This window comes from Bufo bufo, chromosome 6 (assembly GCF_905171765.1).
Source record: "Bufo bufo chromosome 6, aBufBuf1.1, whole genome shotgun sequence".
Classification (NCBI taxonomy): Eukaryota; Metazoa; Chordata; class Amphibia; order Anura; family Bufonidae; genus Bufo; species Bufo bufo.
The window spans coordinates 19666610-19691606 of NC_053394.1; the positions used below are offsets into that span (position 1 = coordinate 19666610).

General features: G+C 46.3%; 1 long non-coding RNA gene across 1 annotated transcript in view; it reads right to left on the reverse strand.

Annotated features, from left to right (window-relative positions):
* Window positions 1–11501: 11501 nt before the first annotated feature.
* LOC121003150 overlaps window positions 11502–24997 on the reverse strand; it is a 97172-nt gene continuing 83676 nt past the window's right edge. Inside the window, exon 2 of the long non-coding RNA XR_005779430.1 lies at window positions 11502–11837. This is a non-coding gene — a long non-coding RNA (uncharacterized LOC121003150). The remainder of the gene's footprint in view (window positions 11838–24997) is intronic.

Consider the following 24997-nt stretch of genomic DNA (forward strand, 5'->3'; position numbering starts at 1 on the left):
GATTTGCCGCCTCGTCTATCTCGTTTAGTAGTAGATTTTCTTTGGACTCTGGTATATTAGGTGGTTTATAATAAAATCCTTTTAGTATTTCATTATTGTTTTTGCTTCCATGTATTTCTACCCACAGTGACTCCACATGTTCATGTCCCTCACTTATATCTTCACGGAGTGTGGGCTTTAGACAGGACTTTACATAAAGGCAGACCGCTCCCCCTCTCCGGTTTTGGCGATCCTTTCTAAACAGTCTGTAACCCTGTACATTAACCGCCCAGTCATTGCTATCATCCAGCCATGTCTCAGTTATTCCCACTGTCATAGTCCTCCTCACACATCACTAATTCCAGTTCCCCAGTTTTATTATATAGAACTAATTATATCAGCACAGAATATTGCTAAATAATTTTAAAAAATTTAATCATAAAATGTGGACATTCATGCAATTAAACATTGTTGAACTGCGGTCACAAAATATAGAAAACGGCATAAAATGGCATCACAAAATGAGAAAAAATCGGAGAAAGCTGACAGCGAAACGCGTGCATCGGGGCATGGTGGTGGTCTGACCTGAGGCTGGACACAATTATTTGGTTGGTACTACATAGATATCTGCTTATATACTTTGTATTATACTTCATGGCTTATTTTTTTTACAAGTTATTTGATCTGTATTATTTATAGCCATACCATTAGGCTGTGTGTATTATACTTATTTATGTACTCTTGAATCTGCACTTTATAGTACCTCCCTAAAAATACTTTTTGCACTTTCACTTTATTGCGTTCATCCTGCCGTGTGGTCACCACCACTGTGTTGGTGTTTTTAATCTTTTTTAATTTATTTGTGTATGCCAATCATATTATGTTTAATAAAATGTTGTCACCGCCAGTTCTGTGAGAAGATCTGGCAGACGTTCTTCTCTACCTCTTGTATGACGTTCTTTGTTTTGGTTTCACTTTCTCATCTCCTTTCCTTCTGCCAGGTGTCACTTATAAACCGCCATAACCGTCTTAAGCATGGATCCGGTTTCAACCTTGATTGACCACATGCAAGGTCTTTCGCTGGAGGTAGCAGATCTCCGTAAAAACTGTGTCTCAGTTTCAGGTGACCGGTTCTGCTGGCGTTCATGGAGTTTGTTCCGAACCTAAGATCTCGCTCCCGGATATGCTCTCCGGGGGTAGTGAGAATTTTGTTCGCTTTAGAGAGGCTTGCAAACTCCATTTTTGTCTACTTTCCCATTCCTCTGGTGATGAGGAGCAGAGGGTGGGGATCATCATCTCGCTGCTCAGGGATAACGCTCAGTCTTGGGCCTTTTCGCTGCCGGTGGGGGCACGGCCCCTCCGATCGGTGGATGAATTTTTTGTAGCCCTGGGGCAGATATATGATGACCCGGATCGTATTGCTGTGGCTGAATCTAAACTGCGTCTTTTATGCCAGGGTAAACAGTCCGCAGAGATATATTGTTCAGAATTTCGGAGATGGGCAGCTGATACTGGTTGGAATGATGCTGCACTCCAAAGTCAATTTTGCCATGGTCTTTCAGAAAGATTGAAAGATGCATTCGCTTTTCATGAGAGATCAGCGTCGTTAGAGTCATCTATGTCTCTAGATGTTCGTATTGACAGGCGTCTTAGAGAGAGAGAGGGGTCTACTCCTTCCTGTCATATTCAGTCCAAGGACAGTGGGGCTGTCTCATCCAGTGCGCAGAGGCCTCAGTCTCTCTCAATCCCCTCTGAGCAGGAGGCCATGCAGCTGGGTTTGCTTGCCTCTGATAGTAGATGATTCAGCTCTCAGAAGAGGGTTTGTTTCTGTTGTGGGGATATAAATCATTTGGCTAATGTTTGCCCCTCTAGGAGATTCATGGAGTTTTCTGAGGGTAATAAAACTAAAACAAAAATAAAAAAACATCAAAAAACTTTCCATTTGCTACTATTGGCAAGGTTGATGTGGAAATTGAAGGTTTGTCGTTTGCTTGTAGTTCACGTTTTCTCCTACCTGCCAGGGTGGCGCTAGACAGCAAGAACATTGTATGTGAGATTTTTGTAGATAGTGGAGCAGCTGTCAATATCATTGATAATCAATTTGCTATAACGCATGGTTTCCAGGTATGCACTTTGGAAAAGGATATACCTGTTTTTGCTATTGATTCCGCTCCACTTTCTCAAAGATCGCTAAAGGGCATAGTTCACAATATCCGTTTGACTGTGGGTGACGCTCATGTTGAGGATGTGTCATGTTTCGTCCTAAACGGGTTGCCTACTCCTCTAGTGTTGGGGCTACCCTGGCTCACTAAACATAACCCCACCATTGATTGGCAAGCGAGGCAAATAAATGGTTGGAGTGAGTTTTGCAGAGGGAATTGCCTCACGGCGTCTCTTTCAGAGGTTTCTACCAAGACTGTGTCATGTTTTCTCTCTGAATTTTCGGATGTGTTTTCCGAGAGTGGTGTCCAGGAGCTGCCCCCTCACCGGGAGTACGACTGCCCTATTAATCTCATACCAGGCGCCAAGCTGCCAAAACCACGACTATACAATCTCTCCCAACCTGAAAGGGTCGCTATGCGTACTTATATCTCTGAGAGTCTGAGAAAGGGACACATCCGACCCTCGAAGTCACCTGTTGCCGCTGTTTGTTTTTTTTGTTAAGAAAAAAGATGCTTCTTTAAGACCTTGTCTGGATTTTAGGGAGCTGAACAGTATCCCGATTCATGACCCTTATCCACTTCCTCTGATTCCGGACCTGTTTAACCAGATTGTTGGGGCTAAGGTTTTTTCTAAGTTGGATTTAAGAGGGGCATACAACCTAGTCAGGGTCTGGTATCTTCTCTGTTAGGACCAAAATGTTCGATGTTCTCGTCGTTGAGTGGTTAAAAGAGGTTGTTCTTGGGTTCCTTTTGAGAAATTGCAAAATACTAAACGATGAAACAAATGTTTCCATGCAATTTCATGGATTTTTCCGTGGTGTCACTGAAATGTTCTAGAATTGACAAGACTTAACATCAGAATGACTAATAATAAAATATCAATCCTCACACTATTGCACATAGCAGGGGGTGCTTAATGTCAAACATCTCTATCAATACAGCGGCTGGCTTGGGCAATATAATCATCTGTCAATTCAGAAAGTGACCACTAGGTGGCAGTGCTGAACACACCCGGCGGCTCGTCACATGGCCTGTTCTGTTGTTTTTTCTTATAGGAAATTCAGTGATCTATACACTTTATGTCCTTGGCCTTACAGATGCTGAGGGTTATAGTACACGATATGACCCAACTTTTCAGCTGCTAAGATGAAAAAATTATGCATTTAACCTTACAACTCCTGGCACATGCTCTGAACCAGGTGGGGCGCCAGAGCCCAGGTGCTCACAGAACAGATGCCACTTGTGACTTTTCCCAACCTATTTAATCTGGAGTCAAATATTAGCTGAGTGTGATCAACTGCAACAGCATGTGTGCGCTACCGCCCAACATTAACCCCTTAGGAGCTAGGCTTTTTATTTTTATTTTTTGCTTTACTTATAATAAAAATAATCCCGCAGTTGGCGAATGCAGCCCTCATAATAAAGGTTGACTTTTCTCACTATTTATTTTTCCGATTTTTAGCATCTTAATAGTTAAGCCGTACAATTCCGCCATGTTCTTTGCCACAGCGACCATTTCTCCCTATCAAAGATAGTAGCAGCCCTACTCAATCTATTTATTTTATTTATGGCAGCTTCGTTCTTTGACTATAGCCCAAATCTTCCAAACTCCACTGTTTTCAAAAAAGCAATAAAACTCAAACAGGAAAAAACGTGAAAAATTCAAACAACAAAAACACTGCAATGGCCACCAGATGGCGCTGCATGGAAGAAATAAATAGTACGAAGAACATAAGATCATAGCCCCTTTATCAGTTTCTAATCTAGTTCCTTAAAAGTCACCACCCTATGCTAGGGTGGGTTGTTCCTCTCATATGGCTCTGTGGCCGTAACATTGCATGATAGCCCCTGCCATGTGCCAGGGCTGGGGTGTAGCGCAGCAAAAACCACCATCTTGACGAATAGCAACTAAAGTTTTGCTTTCCAATGGGTTCAAGGTCCTTGTGGGTTACCCATTAATATCTCCAGGTGTACCTCAGTGCAAGGTCCCAATGGGCATGTGGGGCAACAATTTTTAAGAGGAGTAATAAAGTGCATTTGACCCCACAGAAGAGGCAGCAGAACGCCCCTGATTACTCAGACTTTCTACATAAATGTGATGTCATAAATCTGGTGGCCTATCGTAGTTTGGTCGCTTAAGGTGAAGAAGGGGTTAACATTGATACATATTATATTTCCTGGTTATGAATTAATATCTAATATCCCTGAAGGTCTATGGCACCTTAGCGGTTAAAACTTTATTATAAATATTATAAGGTGTAGGATGGTGCAGAGGTTAATGATGGTCTTGGGCAAAAACATATACATAAAATTTTAAAAAATTTAACACATGGGTTAATGATGCAAATAGAGGTTGAGGCTCTCTTTAATTTTAATACCAAGAACCAAATCCCCTGGATCCCTTTTCACATCCAACATGGAATCCGATAAAATTCTGTCTTCTTGTAGTGGCCACAAGGGGGAGCTCAATGCACAGGAATTTGGGATAGATCATACATGTTTGAAATGAGAATACCCCTTTAATGATAAGGAAGAGCAATCCTGAATCCCTCTGTCTGGTCATAAGGAGAACCATACAGCTATACAGTAACAGCTGCACAGTCCTCCCTGTTCCGTGTGTGTTCGCCCCATTGATCAGTGCGGGGAGGAAACAAGAAGCTGAAGCATCAGAATACAATGTTCTGCAACAGACAGAGGTAATCAGACAGAGGGGTTGTACCTAAAATGTAAGGGCTTCTAGGAGAATCCAGCTACACCCCCCATAAAGCCCCCAAAACCTCTGTACACCACCCCAGCAACCCGTACTCTAAACCTAACTGTAATAGCATAATAGATAACACTGAACCCTTTTACATATATAAAATAAAGCCCCACATTCCCTAAAAATACAGCGACAACTCTGCATCATAATCTGTCTCAGCATCAAGTGGTGTCCTCATGTGATCTAAACCTCCTGGGAGCTTGCTTTGATAGAGGGGACTTATTTAGAGAGAGAGAGAAGTCTGTGTAGAGAGAGGCATGGAGAGGAGTCTGTGTGGGGTGGGAGAGCAGTCAGTCTAGAGGAGGAGCGCAGTCTGAGTGGTGGAGGAGGAGAGCAGTCTGAGTGGAGGTGGAGAGGAGTCTATGTGGAGGGGCAGAGCATATTGCGTGGAGGGGGAGAGCAGTCTGTGTGTAGGGGGACAGCATTCTGTGTGGAGGAGGAGAGCAGTCTGTGTGGAGGAGGAGAGCAGTGTGTATGGAGGAGGAGAGCAGTCTGTGTGTAGGGGGACATCATTCTGTGTGGAGGAGAAGAGCAGTCTGTGTGGAGGAGGAGAGCAGTCTGTGTGGAGGAGGAGAGCAGTCTGTGTGTGGAGGGGGAGAGCAGTCAGTGTAGAGGAGGAGAGCAGTCTGTGTGGAGGAGGAGAGCAGTGTGTGTGGAGGAGGAGAGCAGTCTGTGTGGAGGAGGAGAGCAGTCTGTGTGGAGGAGGAGAGCAGTCTGTGTGGAGGAGGAGAGCAGTCTGTGAGGAGGAGGAGAGCAGTCTTTGTGGAAGAGGACTGCAGTGTGTGTGGAGGAGGGGAGCAGTCTATGTGGAGGGGGAGAGCAGTCTGTGAGGAGGAGGAGAGCAGTGTGTGTGGAGGGGAAGATCAGTGTGTGTGGAGGTGGAGAGCAGTCTATGTGGAGGAGGAGAGCAGTCTGTGTGGAGGAGGAGAGCAGTCTGTGTGGAGGAGGAGAGCAGTCTGTGTGGAGGAGGAGAGCAGTCTGTGTGGAAGAGGACTGCAGTGTGTGTGGAGGGGGAGAGCAGTGTGTGTGGAGGAGGGGAGCAGTCTATGTGGAGGGGGAGAGCAGTCTGTGAGGAGGAGGAGAGCAGTCTGTGTGGAGGAGAGCAGTGTGTGTGTGGAGGGGGAGAGCAGTCTGTGTGGAGGAGGAGAGCAGTGTGTGTGTGTGGAGGGGGGAGCAGTCAGTGTAGAGGAGGAGAGCAGTCTGTGTGGAGGAGGAGAGCAGTCTGTGTGGAGGAGGAGAGCAGTCTGTGTGGAAGAGGAGAGCAGTGTGTGTGGAGGGGGAGAGCAGTGTGTGTGTAGGAGGAGAGCAGTCTATGTGGAGGGGGATGCAGTCTGTGAGGAGGAGGAGGAGGAGGAGAGCAGTCTGTGTGGAGGGAGAGATCATTATGTGTGGAGGAGAGCATTCTGTGTGAGGGGGATAGCAGTCTATGTGAAGGGGAGAGCAGTCTGTATGGAGGTGGAGAGCATTTTGTGTGGAGGAGGAGAGCAGTCTGTGTGGAGGAGGAGAGCAGTCTGTGTGGAGTGGGAGAGCAGTCTGTGTGGAGGAGGAGAGCAGTCTGTATGGAGGTGGAGAGCATTTTGTGTGGAGGAGGAGAGCAGTCTGTGTGGAGGTGGAGAGCAGTCTGTGTGGAGGGGGAGAGCAGTCTGTGAGGAGGAGGAGGAGAGCATTTTGTGTGGAGGAGGAGAGCAGTCTGTGTGGAGGGGGAGAGCAGTCTGTGTGAGGGGGAGAGCAGTCTGTGTGGAGGAGGAGAGCAGTCTGTGTGGAGGGGGAGAGAAGTCTGTGTGGAGATGGAGAGCATTTTGTGTGGAGGTGGAGAGCAGTCTGTGTGGAGGTGGAGAGCAGTCTGTGGATGGGGAGAGCAGTCTGTGTGGAGGTGGAGAGCAGTCTATGTGGAGGGGGAGAGCAGTCTGTATGGAGGAGGAGAGCAGTGTGTGTGGAGGAGGAGAGCAGTCTGTATGGAGGGGGAGAGCAGTGTGTGTGGAGGTGGAGAGCAGTCTGTGTGGAGATGGAGAGCATTTTGTGTGGAGGTGGAGAGCAGTCTGTGTGGAGGAGGAGAGCAGTCTGTGTGGAGGAGGAGAGCAGTGTGTGTGGAGGGGGAGAGCAGTGTGTGTGGAGGAGGATAGCAGTCTGTGTGGAGGTGGAGAGCAGTCTGTGTAAGGGAGGAGAGCAGTCTGTGTGTGGAGGAGGAGAGCAGTCTATGTGGAGGGGAGAGCAGTGTGTGTAGAGAAGGAGAGCAGTCTGTGTGGAGGAGGAGAGCAGTCTGTGTGGAGGGGGAGAGAAGTCTGTGTGGAGATGGAGAGCATTTTGTGTGGAGGTGGAGAGCAGTCTGTGTGGAGGTGGAGAGCAGTCTGTGTGTGGAGGAGGAGAGCAGTCTGTGTGGAGGAGGAGAGCAGTCTGTGTGGAGGGGGAGAGCAGTCTGTGTGGAAGGGGAGAGCAGTGTGTGTGGAAGGGGAGAGCAGTGTGTGTGGAGGAGGAGAGCAGTCTGTGTGGAGGAGGAGAGCAGTCTGTGTGGAGGAGGAGAGCAGTCTGTGTGGAGGGGGAGAGCAGTGTGTGTGGAGGAGGAGAGCAGTCTGTGTGGAGGGGGAGAGCAGTCTGTGTGGAGGTGGAGAGCAGTCTGTGTGTGGAGGAGGAGAGCAGTCTGTGTGGAGGAGGAGAGCAGTCTGTGTGGAGGGGGAGAGCAGTCTGTGTGGAAGGGGAGAGCAGTGTGTGTGGAAGGGGAGAGCAGTGTGTGTGGAGGAGGAGAGCAGTCTGTGTGGAGGAGGAGAGCAGTCTGTGTGGAGGAGGAGAGCAGTCTGTGTGGAGGGGGAGAGCAGTCTGTGTGGAGGAGGAGAGCAGTCTGTGTGGAGGAGGAGAGCAGTCTGTGTGGAGGAGGAGAGCAGTCTGTGTGGAGGGGGAGAGCAGTCTGTATGGAGGAGGAGAGCAGTCTGTGTTGAGGAGGAGAGCAGTCTGTGTTGAGGAGGAGAGCAGTCTGTGTGGAGGGGGAGAGCAGTCTGTGTGGAGGGGGAGAGCAGTCTGTGTGGAGGGGGAGAGCAGTCTGTGTGGAGGAGGAGAGCATTTTGTGTGGAGGGGGAGAGCAGTCTGTGTGGAGGAGGAGAGCAGTCTGTGTGGAGGGGGAGAGCAGTCTGTATGGAGGAGGAGAGCAGTCTGTGTGGAGGGGGAGAGCAGTCTGTGTGGAGGGGGAGAGCAGTCTGTGTGGAGGGGGAGAGCAGTCTGTGTGGAGGGGGAGAGCAGTCTGTATGGAGGAGGAGAGCAGTCTGTGTGGAGGGGGAGAGCAGTCTGTGTGGAGGGGGAGAGCAGTCTGTGTGGAGGGGGAGAGAAGTCTGTGTGGAGGGGGAGAGCAGTCTGTGTGGAGGGGGAGAGCAGTCTGTGTGGAGGGGGAGAGCATTTTGTGTGGAGGGGGAGAGCAGATTATCTTTGAAACAGGGGGACTCATGGAGCAGTTTGAGAAGAGAGAATAAGCAGTCCATGTGATGCTAGAGAGCTGTCTGTGTAGAGAGGATCATAGAGAAAAAACTGATGGGGAGCAGTCTGTGAGAGAGAAGGGGACATGTGTAACAGTCTAAGAGAAGGGGCATGAGGAGGCTGTTTTTTGTGCGGGGCAAAAATGTGGAACGGACATACGGACACACCGTGTGCTGTCTCCAACTTTCGCGGCCCCATTGAAATGAATGGGTCCACATCTGATCGCAAAAAATGCTAGTCGTATGTGGACGCACAATAGGGTCGTGTGCAGGAGGCCTAGCAGTGGGGGGAGGAGCATAGGGAGCAGTCTGCGAGAGAGGAGGGATGTCTGTCCGTTCTAACCTCGGTCTATCTCCTACATAGACCGACCTCCCCGCTCACTAAGAAGGATCATCGGACGCAGGCGATCATTTCCCCTACTTCACCTGTACGTCTGGCATCCAGACCCATGGTCACCCATCATCCTGCCAGATGTGCCTATCTCCAGAGGTTTCGTCTCCACTGCTCGATAGTCCAGGTGATGGCTTTACACCAGTCTGCCTGGCATTGTGCCCTCTCCTCTCAGCTTCTTTGCCCAGCTCTATTAGGACAATTGATTTTCCCTCTTGTCCTTAAAGTCGTCATCACCCCCTCAACAATTCTCAGTCCGAGTTATCAACCTGCCCCAAACATGAGGCGCGGGGGGCTGATCCCTACTGAATAGGAAGCAGGGGGCGAGCGTCAGACGGAAGGACTTGGGGAGCAGAATTATTAAGCTCCATTAGCTTTATGGAACAGACGTCATTGGTTTGATCTGGCATTTGGCGAACAGATGTCGGGCTGCACGTAATAGACCCCAGAGGAGCGGTGGATGTGGACGTGCTGTATCCGCGCTCAGTCGAGGACGGTGCTATGATGACAGTCCGTCAGATCCATCAAACGGCTCCAGGTTTTCATGTCAGGAAGGAATTGCCACGGGTAGAGTAATCATTAGTACGTGACACATCCATGTGGATGGCTATGGGACATTCTGCACTCGTCGCTAGCGCCCTCTAGCTGAATGCACGGATATCACAGGATAGCCGCCGACGGTATATGGCAGGGATGGCCAACCTGCGGCTCTCCAGCTGTTGCAAAACTACAACTCCCAGCATGCCCACACTGCCTACAGCTATCAGCCTACAGCAGGGCATAGTGGGGGTTGTAGTTTTACAACAGCTGGAGAGCCGCAGGTTGGCCATCCCTGGTATATGGTGGCGCCCAGGCATACCCAACCCCCATCTAACCCCGCTGATCTCCCTGGCATGTTAGATTCGGCAGTACAATGGTTAATCACAGTATATTGAAAAGCGTTTCCAATAGGCCTTTTTTTTTTTTTTTTACATTTTTCAACATCTCTGCTTGCTGTCATTGAATAGACATGCAGTCTGACTAATCCACAGTTGAAACTGGATTATTTATTGTAGGTCAGAACCATCAGGATTCTGGATTCTATGACAGCAGAGAGGCTTAAGTTGTTACATTGTTACAGATTATTGCTCCTTAGCGGATACATTGTAACAAACCCTCAGCTTTGGCAACTTTTTTTTATAAATTTTTTTTTTAACCCATAAACGAGAACCCCCTTATTCACTGACAGCAAAGCAAGCAGAGATCTTGGCGGGCTACTGAAAAAGCACAAAGTGTGATAGAAAATGTCAGAACTTTTCATTGTAGGTCCTGGAACAGTTTTAAGCTTCATCCTGGTTTTAGAAACCCCACTGTGGCCCAAAATGCCCCCTTTTCATTCAAATTTACATACCCCCCCCCCCCCTTTGAGGTCACGTTTGCAGTAAGTAATGCAAAATACAAGACTGTTGAAAAGAATGGAATATGCATGACCCCAGGGGGCGCAGCCACTTACCTGCCCCCAGCGCTTCCCATGGTGATTGACAGTCTGACAGATCGTTAATATACTGTATCTTTTTTATTACATGGAAACCTGATAGATAAAAGTAAGGTTCGTTCCCCGTCTCTGTGTGACATCACTGTGACAATGGCCTCACTGGGGCCCCCTGCAGGCCCATTATACTCCTGCACTCAAGCTTTCCTCACTTCTCAGTTTCTTTGTGACCATGGAACCATGAGGTCGGTCCCTACGAGGACTGTTATGGGTGATGGACTTGTATATGTTGGGTCTGTTTATGGAGTTTCTGGGGCCGAGGATAAGGAGTTGTCGGGGCGCATATAGAAATTCATAGCCTCCAATGTCCTGAAATCAACTCTAGATACAGCCATTCATAAGAAGACCAAAGGTTGCACACAGTTTCTCCAATCTTATGGACAAGCAAATGTAGCAGAGCCGAATCTGTCATTAGCTTCTTCCTCTGGGCCCCATAATAACTCATTAAAGTACAACTTCCAGAAAACGTCACCTGTTAGAAAGGTCCATGATGTAAACTGTAGTGAAGGCAATCTTCTTACCAGTGACTGTATTTATGAGTTATAACCTCCCTTCTGATCCTCGGCTGGGTCATGTGACCAGCGCTCTAAGTCAGTTACTTCTCTATTCATTCCTGACATTGAGGCTCCCATAGGAATACATAGAGACACTGACGTCCTGTCCACACATAAGATGCTGGGTTATTTGGAGAGTGCTGGTCACATGACACAGCTGAGGATCAGAAGGGAGGGGATAACTCACACATACAGTCCTCTACACTTTACATCATGTACCTTTCTAACAATTTTTGTGGGAGTTCTTCTTTAAGGCAGTAGTCAGGGATGTTACTATAAGGGTGCAGGGGTAGCAGTCGCTACTGGACCCAGGAACCCAAAGGGGGCAAAAAAATAATCCTGCGCCACATAAGAAGACACCAGGTAGGTGGACGGGGCTGTTACAGATTTTGCACTGGAAGCTTTACCTGCAGACCTGTCTGAAATCACATGCACACAAATGTATATTTTTTTCTCTGTATTGCGGAATTTTGGTATTTATTCTTTGTATTGTGTTCTTACATTGTCTTTCTATTGCAGTATTACTTATTCTTTGTATTGTGTTCTTACATTGTCTTTCTATTGCAGTATTGTGGAATTACGTTTGGTATGTTTAAGCATTGTATGGCGTTTCCATTTTTGAGAGGAACCAGTAAGTAGAGACCGGAATGGAATAAAAAACATTTTTTAAAGCCATTTTTCCTTTAAAAAAAAAAAAATTCCAACCCTTTAATTTGATGACACTTGTGTTGTGGTTTTCATTAATGGAGACCAGGATGAGTTGCCGGATCGATGTCATGGCAGATACCACACGCACCCGACAGACGCCACGTCGACTTTCAGCGCTGCTGTGGTTTCTGTCATTTTCATAGGAAGAATGGCTCTGCATGAGGGACTGAGTGTGAACGTCGTCTTAGACATTACTGGTTTCCTATTACATTGAAGGGTTTGGACAATCCTTGACAATAAACTAATCAGAAGACGTCTCCCCGCCAGGACCCCCAGTTATCAGCTGTAGGCTGTGACAACACAAGAAAGAAGATGGTTACTTTCCCTGCGGCGCCCCCACAGGAGATACAATGCATTACATATTGTAGTACCCATTTAAGCGCAGGACAGGTCCTCCAGGGAGGGGCACGCTCTGCAGTCACGTGGAGCAAATCCTGACACAGGAGACGCCCCCTCTATTAACTTAACCCCTTAATAACCCGCCTGTTTGGGGCCTTACTGACCAAGCGTTTTCTATTTTATTTTTTTCATTGTCGCTTTCCAAGAGTTATAACTTTCTTATTTTTCCGTCTATGTATCTGTATGAGGGCTTTTTTTTGCGGGACAAGTTGTCGTTTTTAATGGCACCATTTTGGGGGTACACATGACTTTCTGATTAACTTTTATTAACTCTTTGGCAATACTGTCACTGAGATTTTATGTCATAACGTTAAACAGAAAATCTCAGTGGCAGTATTCCCAAAGAGTTAATAAAAGTTAATCAGAAAGTCATGTGTACCCCCAAAATAGTGCCAGTAAAAACTTAGGACTTATGACATATGTCATAACGTTAAACACAACGGCGTTCATTTTTCGGCATAAATAACATGATACCTTTATTCTCCGGGTCAGTATGATTACAACGATACCAAATACTGTACATTTAGTTTTTAAGTTTTACTACTTTTGTGCAATAAAACCCAATTTTTTTTAAAGGAAGAAAATCTTTTTGCATCATCGCATCCCAAGACCCATACATTTTTTGTTTTATTTCCACGGAGCCGTGTGAGGGCTTGATTTTTGGGGGATGACTTGTAGTTTTCATTGGAATCATTTTGTGGTAAATAACACTTTTTGATCACTTTTTATTATGTTCTTTTGGTGGTGACTAAGCAAAAAGCAGCAATTCTGGCTTTTTTTTTTTACAGCGTTCACCGTAGGCGATAATTCACATGATATTTGTGTAGTGTGGATGGTTATGGATGCGGTGATACCAAACATGTTGGGGAGATTTTATTTTTCCCTAAAGCATTTTTTCATTAGAATTTTTTCATTTAATACATTTTTTTAAACCGTTTAATAGTCCCACATAGTCTTTTGATAAATTCTAAAATACAATGCACTATCCCTATATTTCATTGCATTTTAATGTCAGTGTTATACTGACATTGACCAGCATAGAAGCACAGCCAGCTAGGGAACACTCAAGGCAGGCCTGGGGCCTATATCAGGTCCCAGCCTGCATATACGCACATCACATAGTGGCCAACTGACCAGAATTTGCCGGGACTGTCCCTGACTTTCAGAGACAGTCCTGGCAAATTTGCACTCTCTCAGGCCGAAAATGGGCAGGGCTAACGTAAACCCCATCCACAAGTGGGTGTTTCTGGACGGGTTTCGGGTGTTACCAGGAGTGGGGCTTATATGCCTCGATTTCACCAATTCAAATGTTGGTAAGCAGTGATGGCCAGTTCGCAGTGTTCGCCAGCGAACACATGCGAGCTGCCATCTTAACTCACAAGTCCGGCGATGCACAGGTAAGCCCTTACCCTGTGCCTGTGCCGGGGGCCTTCATCGGGCTGTTCTCGGTACTGCCTGCTCCCGGTGACCGCATTTGTTTCAGACCGGCTCCCGGCACAGGCACAGGGTAAGGGATAACCTGTGCATCGGCGGACGGGTGAGTCAAGATGGCAGCTCGCATGTGTTCGCTGGCGAACACTGCGAACTGGCCATCACTGTTGGTAAGTATGACATCGACACCCACGAACTCATTTGCGCGGTGCTGATGGGATAAAGAGGGAGTCCGCGCCCTCTCTAACCGTTTACATGTGTCAGGCGCCATTGCCCGCGGCATGTAAGGGGTTAAACAGCCCAGATCAGTGCTCCTGCCGGCCCGGGCTGTTGGAGCAGGAGCCTGGCTCTCCGCTTAGGCTAAGCCAACATGAAAAGGCCCCTTAGTGACCGTCATAAAAAGGCGTATTGGTGGTCACTAAGGGGTTAAAAATTCCCTGGAACATCCCCTTTAAAAATAGTTCATTGACAGAGGGGGTGCAGCAGGAGCGTAGCTATAGGGGGTGCAGAGACAGCAGTTGCCCCTAGGCACCTGAATATAATTTCAATAAATGACACCTGGTAGGTGGGGGCCCTGGTACTGATTGTGCATTGGGGCCAAGGAGCCTCCACGAGTCTAGGGTGCAAATTATGCAGTTGACCAAGATCTTGGTGCCAAAGTGTGCCCAAAGGACTCTCCAAGAGGGCAGCGGGGGCAGATGAGCGGCCCTGGGGCAGACGGTGCTTCAGTTCTCAGGGGATCTTCAGGACGGTCTATATGGCAGTATTATGCATGCACTGCTATGGAGTTTAGGTTCTTTTCATGCACAGTATCACTTCCCAGTCTACATCAGACAGTCCCAGCAGGAGTACCACCCGCTGACTGGTTTTGGTGGGATTCCATGTATAAATCTGCTAATGTCACAGTCTTAATCTCTTCATTACATTGTGAGGAATGAGTTTCCATAGGACGTGCGGCTTTATTGTCTACAAGGCCAGTGAACTGCTAATTTATCTCACAGCTCAGGGAGGTTACACAATCTGTATCTGTCCCCCGCGGTCCTGCACTCTAGCAGTATTATGAAGGCACTACATGGCAGCATTTAGAAGGTGATATGATGTGGGTTTTATACGGCCTCTAGCCTGGATACAAGATGAGATACAGCCTCTAGCCTGGATACAAGATGAGATACAGCCTCTAGCCTGGATACAAGATGAGATACAGCCTCTAGAATGGATACAAGATGAGATACAGCCTCTAGAATGGATACAAGATGAGATACAGCCTCTAGCCTGGATACAAGATGAGATAAGGCCTCTAGTCTGGATACAAGATGAGATACAACCTCTAGCCAGCTTGGATACAAGATGATATTTGGCCTCTAGCCTGGATACAAGATGAGATATGGCCTCTAGCCTGGATACAAGATGAGATACGGCCTCTAGCCTGGAAACAAGATGAGATACAGTCTCTAGCCTGGATACAAGATGCGATACAGCCTCTAGCCTGGATACAAGATGAGATACGGCCTCTAGCCTGGATACAAGATGAGATACGGCCTCTAGCCTGGATACAAGATTAGATACGGCCTCTAGCCTGGATACAAGATGAGATACGGCCTCCAGCCTGGGTACAAGATGAAATATGGCCTCTAGCCTGGATACAAGATGAGATACAGCCTCTAGCCTGGATACAAGATGAGATACAGCCTCTAGCCTGGATACAAGATGAGATACAGCCTCTAGCCTGGATACAAGATGAGATACAGCCTCTAGCCTGGATACAAGATGAGATACAGCCTCTAGCCTGGATACAAGATGAGATAAGGCCTCTAGTCTGGATACAAGATGAGATACAACCTCTAGCCAGCTTGGATACAAGATGATATTTGGCCTCTAGCCTGGATACAAGATGAGATATGGCCTCTAGCCTGGATACAAGATGAGATACGGCCTCTAGCCTGGAAACAAGATGAGATACAGTCTCCAGCCTGGATACAAGACAATATATGGCCTCTAGCCTAGGTATAATATGAGATACAGTCTCCAGCCTGGATACAAGATTAGATACAGTCTCTAGACTGGAAACAAGATGAGATACCGCCTCTATCCTGGTTAAAAGATTATATACAGCCTATAGCCTGGATACAAGATGAGATTCAGCCTCTACCCTGGATACAAGATGAGATACGGCTTCTAGCCTGGATACAAGATGAGATACGGCCTCTAGCCTGGATACAAGATTAGATACGGCCTCTAGCCTGGATACAAGATGAGATACAGCCTCTACCCTGGATACAAGATGAGATACAGCCTCTAGTCTGGATACAAGATGAGATACAGCCTCTAGTCTGGATACAAGATGAGATACTGCCTCTATCCTGGTTAAAAGATTATATACAGCCTATAGCCTGGATACAAGATGAGGAACGGCCTCTACCCTGGATACAAGATGAGATAAAGTCTCTACCCTGGATACAAGATGAGATACAGCCTCTAGTCTGGATACAAGATGAGATACAGCCTCTAGTCTGGATACAAGATGAGATACAGCCTCTAGTCTGGATACAAGATGAGATACGGCCTCTAGCCTGGATACAAGATGAGATACGGCCTCTATCATGGATATATGATGACATACAGTTGGCATGGAGGCATACAGGTTCCATGAGGTATCGTGTGCACAGTTGCCCACAGATGTTACAGTTGGGTCTGTAGATCCTGCACACTTGTAGGTTGGTGAAGCTGACTTCCCAGCTGGTGTTATAAATGCCTGGTTGATGGTAAATCTGGTGACCGGGCAGCCAAGGAAGTGCTGTAATCTGGAGGAGACATTTCTGGGAAACTCTTGCTGTATGTGGGCGAGCATTATCCTGCTGATGGACAGAAGCCCTGCCATGAGAGGAACACTTGTGGCGGCAGGATGTCCTGCACATATCGCTGAGCTGTTAGTGTCCTCATATCACTACTAGGGGTGACCAACTGTCGTATACGATGGCCCCCTAGATCATCCCATCAGCAGTGGGGGCAGCAAAGGCAGGATTGACGCTCCCACCACCTGGCCTCCATACTCCAACCAGACCATCATCGGATCCCAAACAGAACCTGGATTCATCACTAGAGACAATATGGTTCCAGTCCATAACAGTCCAGGTTTCTTGTTACCGACATCACTGCAAACAAAGGTGACGGTAGTCGGCTGTCAATGGCAGGACGTGCAATGGGTGCCGTGACACCAATTTTCCTTCTACTAGGCGTCTGAGAATGGTCCGGGCAGAGATAGGGGTGTAATAAAGGGACCGCCGGTGTCTGGATGGTGGACAATGAAGCTGTGGGAGCTGCTCATGCTTGTCGGGGGATCAACCAATCCTTCCTACTGGTATCTGTCTGGGCCGTCCGGAGCCTGTTCACCGTGTGTGCCGTCAAATGACCACTCCTCCCAACATCTCCTAACAGCGAGGTTAGAACGGCCTAGATGATGGGAAATTCATCAAAATGACCATCCTGTGATACACCCCCTCTCAAAGTCTATCAACTGGGTAAAAGTCCTGAAGGACATCATAGAGGCAAGTCTAGCAGTCAACGATCTCTGACCAAGACTTACACTACCCAAAAGTAGCCTCTGAGAGCCTTTTTATAGGTCAATGGGGGAAACACTCTTATGCCCTCTTGTTGCAAGACCCAGTGTCTAATAGGCCACACCTGTGATCATTTACATATCTGCAGGGCGAGTTTTGCAGCAATCCGAAATTTTTATCTAGACGCGAGATGTTTTTGGTCAATAAGGGTGTGAATGTCTGAGCTGAGGTAATGGGGGCAGTATCTGTCTGCACCATGCTGACTGATTCTAAGCAGCAACCTGCAGTATTCTGAATGCAGCTCTGGATGTGACTGGAGTAGAAGGCAGTAAAGCAGCAGATCTTTGCTTTCTGGTTTATTGCGCTGAAGAAATATTTTTAGCCGAAAGGTGAATTATTTATAACACGCGTCGGTCCGACTAGCACGAGGCGCGGATCACGCAGGCACATTATGTCAGTCTCCGCACCAGGAGGCCACCAAATTTGGTAAAATATGTGCGGTCCTTGTCCATGTACTTTTTACCTCCAAAAAGCTCAATTTGTTCTCAAACTTTGCTTTTCGTTTCCAAAAATGTTGATTGTTTCAGATAAAGACGAGAAAAACAAAAGAACAGGGGAGAAGAGCCAAGATTCACAGGATTTCAGTCTTTTAACCCAAAATGTTCTTTATGAAACAAAAACATGAGAGTGTGTGGTATACATGTTGTGTATGGCCAGCACGTGGGATCAGAACCCAGGCCAGGGGCCAAAGAAGAGAGTCGGGGGCCACAAGGACCGAATACTGATGTCATGTATCATCAAAGGTACACGCTTTAGTCTCTGATCCCCCAACTAGGTTCCTGGACCAATGAACTCTGCTTCCCTTCTACTCTACACATGGACCTAAGTACTGAGCTCAGACCCACAATGCACTGCTCTCTAGTATTACAATACAGTATTCAGGACTTCGCTTTGGATGTGAGTGGAGTAGAAAGCATTCTGTAACTGGAAACCAGTACAAGTTTTTGCAAAGTGACTAAACATTTGATTTAGGGCTTGTTCACACGACCATTGCCCCTCCGTTGACGTATTGCGGCCCGCATACGGTGGGTCCACAATACACGGGGCACCGGCCGTGTGCATTCACTTGAATGGGTCCGCAAATCCGGAGATGCGGTGCGGAACAGAACCATGGAACGGAACCCTACGGAAGCACTGCAGAGTGTTTCCGTGGGTTCCGTTCCGTGCCTCCGCACCGCAAAAAGATAGAACTTGCTCTATCTTTTTGCGGAATGGACGGATCGCGGACCCCATTCAAGTGAATGGGGTCACGATCTGCATGCGGCAGCCCCACGGCCGGTGCCCATGCATTGCGGACCACAATTTGCGGTCCACAGCATGGCCACGGAGGGGCAACAGTCGTGTGAACAAGCCCTTAGATATAGAATGGTGATATATGGTTCATAGATGGAGAATTCCTTTAAGGAGGGAACTAGGGACATGCTGAGGTGGGTGTGCGGGAAGGAGACGAGTCAGTGTGACAAGTGATCTGCTGTGTAATTGCAATGGGCGCCTCCCCCCAGGGCCCTCTATAACGCGACCCAGGTGTAGGAATTGCCGAGTGGTATAGTGCGGCCTAAAATGTCTCTTTATGTGTGTCACGGTGCTCCTACCTGGATACGGCTGGACCCCAGGCTTTGGCTCCGAAGCAATAAATAGGGGGAATAATTGAGGGATAAAAGAATAACTGGAGTCCAGACCTTGAGATGAAGTTCAATGGCAGCTTCACTTCACATAAACGTTCTCCAGAACGGTTTACAGGCTTTGTCTTGTTTCCAGCAGGCTTTAGCATGAAACTGGCAGGCAAACTCCACTCTGCTATACTTGTTTCTCTCTGACTCTGCTGTACTGATAGGCTGGCTGTATAAAACTCAGCCACTACTGTTTGCTGCACTTCTTCTCTGTAGTCTGACTCTAGGTTATGCCAGGGAACTTTTCTCCTGGCTCCCGAGGCTTCAAGATTTGGCCTCCATGGCCAGCAGAGCTTAGGGTGCTCTGGCTGGAGTGGGCACATCTCTGCGCACCTGTCCCCTAGTTGGGGGTAAACTAGACTGAAGGTAACTGGCCCCCACCCTTCCTGCAGGAAATAGGTCTAGCCCACTTCTCCACAGAGGGGGGTTAGAATGGAATGGAAGGTTCCATTCTATCTAAGTATAGCTCTGCCGTGTTTGCTGCCACCTGCTGTTGAACCAGGCACATTACATGTGAACATAACAGTTGCATAACAAAATAGGAATGCACATTGTAGAGGACCTGGAATAAATACACAAGATGAAATTAGGTTAGACCAATAAAGACAGTAGCAACCACCTTGCTACTGTCTTTAGTGGTCTAACCTCGTGTCATCTTGTGTACCACTTCTGCACTAGAAGCAGTACCACCACTCTGGTGTGTTACATGATCCTCTGAGCTCAGTGTCAGCTGTGACCATGAAAAGCACCGTACACCTCTGACATCCTCAGAAAGTTATGTGTAATGAGGGTAATTGTGTGTGAGCGGCCAGGAATGTGCTTACACCAGGAGCCCAGGGGGGAAGAGGGACTCTTCTTACAATCCGAACGTGAGACTCACAAGATCAGACAGGCAGACTGGACACATTAGGATTCAGGGGCTGCATGATGCCGGGGCCTTCTTCTGAGCACTCTCCGCAGTGAGGGTGAAAAAATATATAATGGATAGATATCAGATAGATAGATAGATAGATAGATAGATAGATAGATAGATAGATAGATAGATAGATACAGATATATAGATATGGGATAGATAGTAGATAGATAGATAGATAGATAGATAGATAGATAGATAGATAGATAGATATGAGAGATAGATAGATAGATAGATAGATAGATAGATAGATAGATAGATAGATAGATAGTAGATAGATAGATAGATAGATAGATAGATAGATAGATAGATAGATAGATAGATAGTAGATAGATAGATAGATAGATAGATAGATAGATAGATAGATAGATAGATAGATAGATAAAAGAAAAAGAAAGAAAGCAGCACACAAAAAATGAACGGGTGCAAAAAAATCCTCCCAGGAGACCTGCGACCAAGATCCCAAATGTAGATAATGTAGCAAAAGAAGGCAGCACTCCTAGGGAGTGCTGCCTTCTTTTGCTACATTAGATAGATAGATAGATAGATAGTAGATAGATAGACTGAAGTGGGCCTAAACTGACAACCAAGATCTCTCTCTATCACAGCTTAGGGATAGTGTCCTTCCAGCTCTCTCTCTCTCTGCTGCAGCTCTATGGACATGTTCTTTATGCTGCAGTTCTCTTCCTATTACAGCTTCGTAAGAATGTCCTTTCTGCTACAATTTTCTCCCAATCACAGCTCAGTGGGTGCGTCCTTTCTGTTTCAGATTTCTCCCTATCAAAACTCAGTGAATTTGTCTTTTTTGCTGTAGTTCTCTCCCTATCACTCCTCAGGGGTGTGTTCTTTCTGATGCAATACTCTCCCTATCACAGCTCAGGTGGTGTGTTCTTTATGCTGTAGTTCTATCCCTATCACACCTCAGGTGTGTGTCCTTTCTGATGCAACACTCTCCCTATCACAGCTCAGGTGGTGTGTTCTTTATGCTGTAGTTCTCTCCCTATCACTCCTCAGGGGTGTGTACTTTCTGATGCAACACTCTCCCTACCACAGCTCAGGTGGTGTGTTCTTTATGCTGTAGTTCTCTCCCTATCACTCCTCAGGGGTGTGTCATTTCTGAAGCAGCATTCTCCTTATCACAGCTCAGGTGGTGTGTTCTTTATGCTGTAGTTCTCTCCCTATCACTCCTCAGGGGTGTGTCCTTTCTGATGCAACACTCTCCCTATCACAGCTCAGGTGGTGTGTTCTTTATGCCGTAGTTCTCTCCCTATAACTCCTCAGGGGTGTGTCCTTTCTGATGCAACACTCTCCCTATCACAGCTCAGGTGGTGTGTTCTTTATGCTGTAGTTCTCTCCCTATCATTCCTAAGGGGTGTTTCCTTTCTGAAGCAGCATTCTCCCTATCACAGCTCAGGTGGTGTGTTCTTTATGCTGTAGTTCTCTCCCTATCACTCCTCAGGGGTGTGTCCTTTCTGATGCAACACTCTCCCTATCACAGCTCAGGTGGTGTGTTCTTTATGCTGTAGTTCTCTCCCTATCACTCCTCAGGGGTGTGTTCTTTCTGATGCAATACTCTCCCTATCACAGCTCAGGTGGTGTGTTCTTTATGCTGTAGTTCTATCCCTATCACACCTCAGGTGTGTGTCCTTTCTGATGCAACACTCTCCCTATCACAGCTCAGGTGGTGTGTTCTTTATGCTGTAGTTCTCTCCCTATCACTCCTCAGGGGTGTGTACTTTCTGATGCAACACTCTCCCTATCACAGCTCAGGTGGTGTGTTCTTTATGCTGTAGTTCTCTCCCTATCACTCCTCAGGGGTGTGTCATTTCTGAAGCAGCATTCTCCTTATCACAGCTCAGGTGGTGTGTTCTTTATGCTGTAGTTCTCTCCCTATCACTCCTCAGGGGTGTGTCCTTTCTGATGCAACACTCTCCCTATCACAGCTCAGGTGGTGTGTTCTTTATGCCGTAGTTCTCTCCCTATAACTCCTCAGGGGTGTGTCCTTTCTGATGCAACACTCTCCCTATCACAGCTCAGGTGGTGTGTTCTTTATGCTGTAGTTCTCTCCCTATCATTCCTAAGGGGTGTTTCCTTTCTGAAGCAGCATTCTCCCTATCACAGCTCAGGTGGTGTGTTCTTTATGCTGTAGTTCTCTCCCTATCACTCCTCAGGGGTGTGTCCTTTCTGATGCAACACTCTCCCTATCACAGCTCAGGTGGTGTGTTCTTTATGCTGTAGTTCTCTCCCTATCACTCCTCAGGGGTGTGTCCTTTCTGAAGCAGCATTTTCCCTATCACAGCTCAGGTGGTGTGTTCTTTCTGCTGTAGTTCTCTCCCTATCACTCCTCAGGGGTGTGTCCTTTCTGATGCAACACTCTCCCTATCACAGCTCAGGTGGTGTGTTCTTTATGCTGTAGTTCTCTCCCTATCATTCCTAAGGGGTGTTTCCTTTCTGAAGCAGCATTCTCCCTATCACAGCTCAGGTGGTGTGTTCTTTATGCCATAGTTCTCTCCCTATCACTCCTCAGGGGTGTGTCCTTTCTGAAGCAGCATTCTCTCTATCACAGCTCAGGTGGTGTGTTCTTTCTGCTGTAGTTCTCTCCCTATCACTCCTCAGGGGTGTGTCCTTTCTGATGCAACACTCTCCCTATCACAGCTCAGGTGGTGTGTTCTTTATGCTGTAGTTCTCTCCCTATCACACCTCAGGGGTGTGTCCTTTCTGATGCAACACTCTCCCTATCACAGCTCAATGGTAGTGTCATTTCTGCTGCAGCTCCCAATAAGTGTCACAGCTTCTAACAGTAGATACGGCAGGTGGCAGATGGAATGGAGCACGTGCGACCACCTCAGCGACGTTACTGAAGTGGATGGAGAAATATGGAACAGAGCAAACAGCAGGTGGCGTTACACAAATACATGCTGAATAACCCGGTGCCTGAGCTACCTTTTTAATTACATGCAAAAGTATTCAGATGCTGGAGCTGGTTTGAAAAATGTAGAATATTTTTGGTGGGACAACCCCTATAAGTCTGGTCTTTTGAGCTTGAAAGTGTCAGTTTTCAAAAGACTTCGACGATGTTTAGAAAAGCTAAAAAGAGAAAACAAAACATGGAAATATGAGCCGTCATATAGAATGTCAACCAAGCAGATATACAGCTGCGGATCACGGATAAAGAACATAGAACATTCCAAGAGTCCAGACCACGACAGATGAGGAGAAGGGATTTCAGGGGGAAGATAAGAAACGTTTACAGTATCTTGTATTGTGCAGCAAGAATCCTCCATGTAGGAAAATATCTCGCCCCTCAATAACAACTACAGGAAAAAAATATGAATCTGTGATGGGACTAGTATAGACCTGTACATAAAGACTAATATATAGGACTAGGGATGAGCGAACCCAATCTTAAAAGTTCGTGTTCGTAACAAACTTTGCAAGTTCCGGTGCCTGGACCCGGACTTTTTCACTGAAGTCTGACGTCGGGTGATTTTATTATTTTCCGTTATAACGTAGTTATATTGGAAAATAATAGCATTCTTAATACAGAATACAAAACAATATGGCCAGTTATGGGTTAAAAAAACAACAGCAACTCACCTCATCCACTTGATCGCGCTGCAGCAGTCTCTTTCGTCTTCACCGAACAGGACCTGCGATGTGCGAGATGACGTCACCGCGCCCTTCCAAGTGGTGACATCATCATGCATATCGTATTTTTGGCAGGTCCTGTTCAGTGAAGATAGAAGCAGCTGCTGCAGCGCGATCAAGTGGATGAGGTGAGTTGTTTTTTTTAACCCCTAAATGGTCATATTGGTTTGCATTCTATCTTAAGAATGCCATTATTTTCTGCTATAACCATGTTATAACGGAAAATAATAAAGTGAAGTTTGGGTCCCCATTAACTTCAATGGGGGTCAGGCTCAAACCAGAACTTTGACCTGAAGTTCGGCCGAACCGGGCAACCCGAACTTCCACGGGTTCGCTCTTCCCTATAAAGGACCCATAATATAGTAAATGGTGCCATACATTGTTCAGACACATATTGTCAAAATCCATGCACCATTCAGGTAAATATCACCGTCAGTTCCAGATAAGCACAAGGCAATATAATCCCCACGTACCGTATGGAAAGTGCACAGATGGCGTCACATTGTGTCCAGATAGAGTGATACAATGCCAAGACCAGTGACCTCCCGGATAAATAATGATCAGACCTCACCCAGATACCTGTGGGATCATTTGAAAGGTCTAACTACCCAAATATAAGACTTGACCTTCACAAAGGGTTAAATGGACATGAACAGAAATATCTTCCCCTCCGCAGATTCACTTTTCTGGAAATGCACAAATACTAAAGAAAGTGTCTGCCAAATATAGAAGTGTCTATAGTGTCACAACATTTATTTCCAGGTCTAGTAGTGTCATGGGGGCAGAGGGTCATTACCGGAGGTTCCTGTCTATGGAACAGAAATGAAAGGTCTTGAGGGAGGGCGGACTCATGAGAAAATGGCAGGACTTGGAGAACGAATCATAAATCTCAATGTACTTTTTTAAGAAAGTGATTTATTTAAACAATGATACCCTTGCTGTAATGTACAGAAATGGAATTCACTCTTCAGCCATAACTTATTACACAGCATAGACTCAGCTAATAAGTAGCATCAATGAACTCTTGAGGAACAGGCAGAAAATACCAGGAAATTTAAAGGGACATTATCATTTATCTGTCTCATATCTATTCATCCATTCATCTGTATCATATTTATCTGTCTGCCTGTCAGTCCATCTTTCAATCTACAATATATACTAATATAACTACTATAATACTGCCTCCTATGTACAAGAATATAACTACTATAATACTGCCTCCTATGTACAAGAATATAACTACTATAATACTGCTCTTATGTACAAGAATATAACTACTATAATACTGCTCCTATGTACAAGAATATAACTACTATAATACTGCTCCTATGTACAAGAATATAACTACTATAATACTGCTCCTATGTACAAGAATATAACTACTATAATACTGCTCCTATGTACAAGAATATAACTACTATAATACTGCTTCTATGTACAAGAATATAACTACTATAATACTGCTCCTATGTACAAGAATATAACTACTATAATACTGCTCCTATGTACAAGAATATAACTACTATAATACTGCCTCCTGTGTACAAGAATATAACTACTATAATACTGCTCCTATGTACAAGAATATAACTACTATAATACTGCTCCTATGTACAAGAATATAACTACTATAATACTGCTCCTATGTACAAGAATATAACTACTATAATACTGCTCCTATGTACAAGAATATAACTACTATAATACTGCTCCTATGTACAAGAATATAACTACTATAATACTGCTCCTATGTACAAGAATATAACTACTAT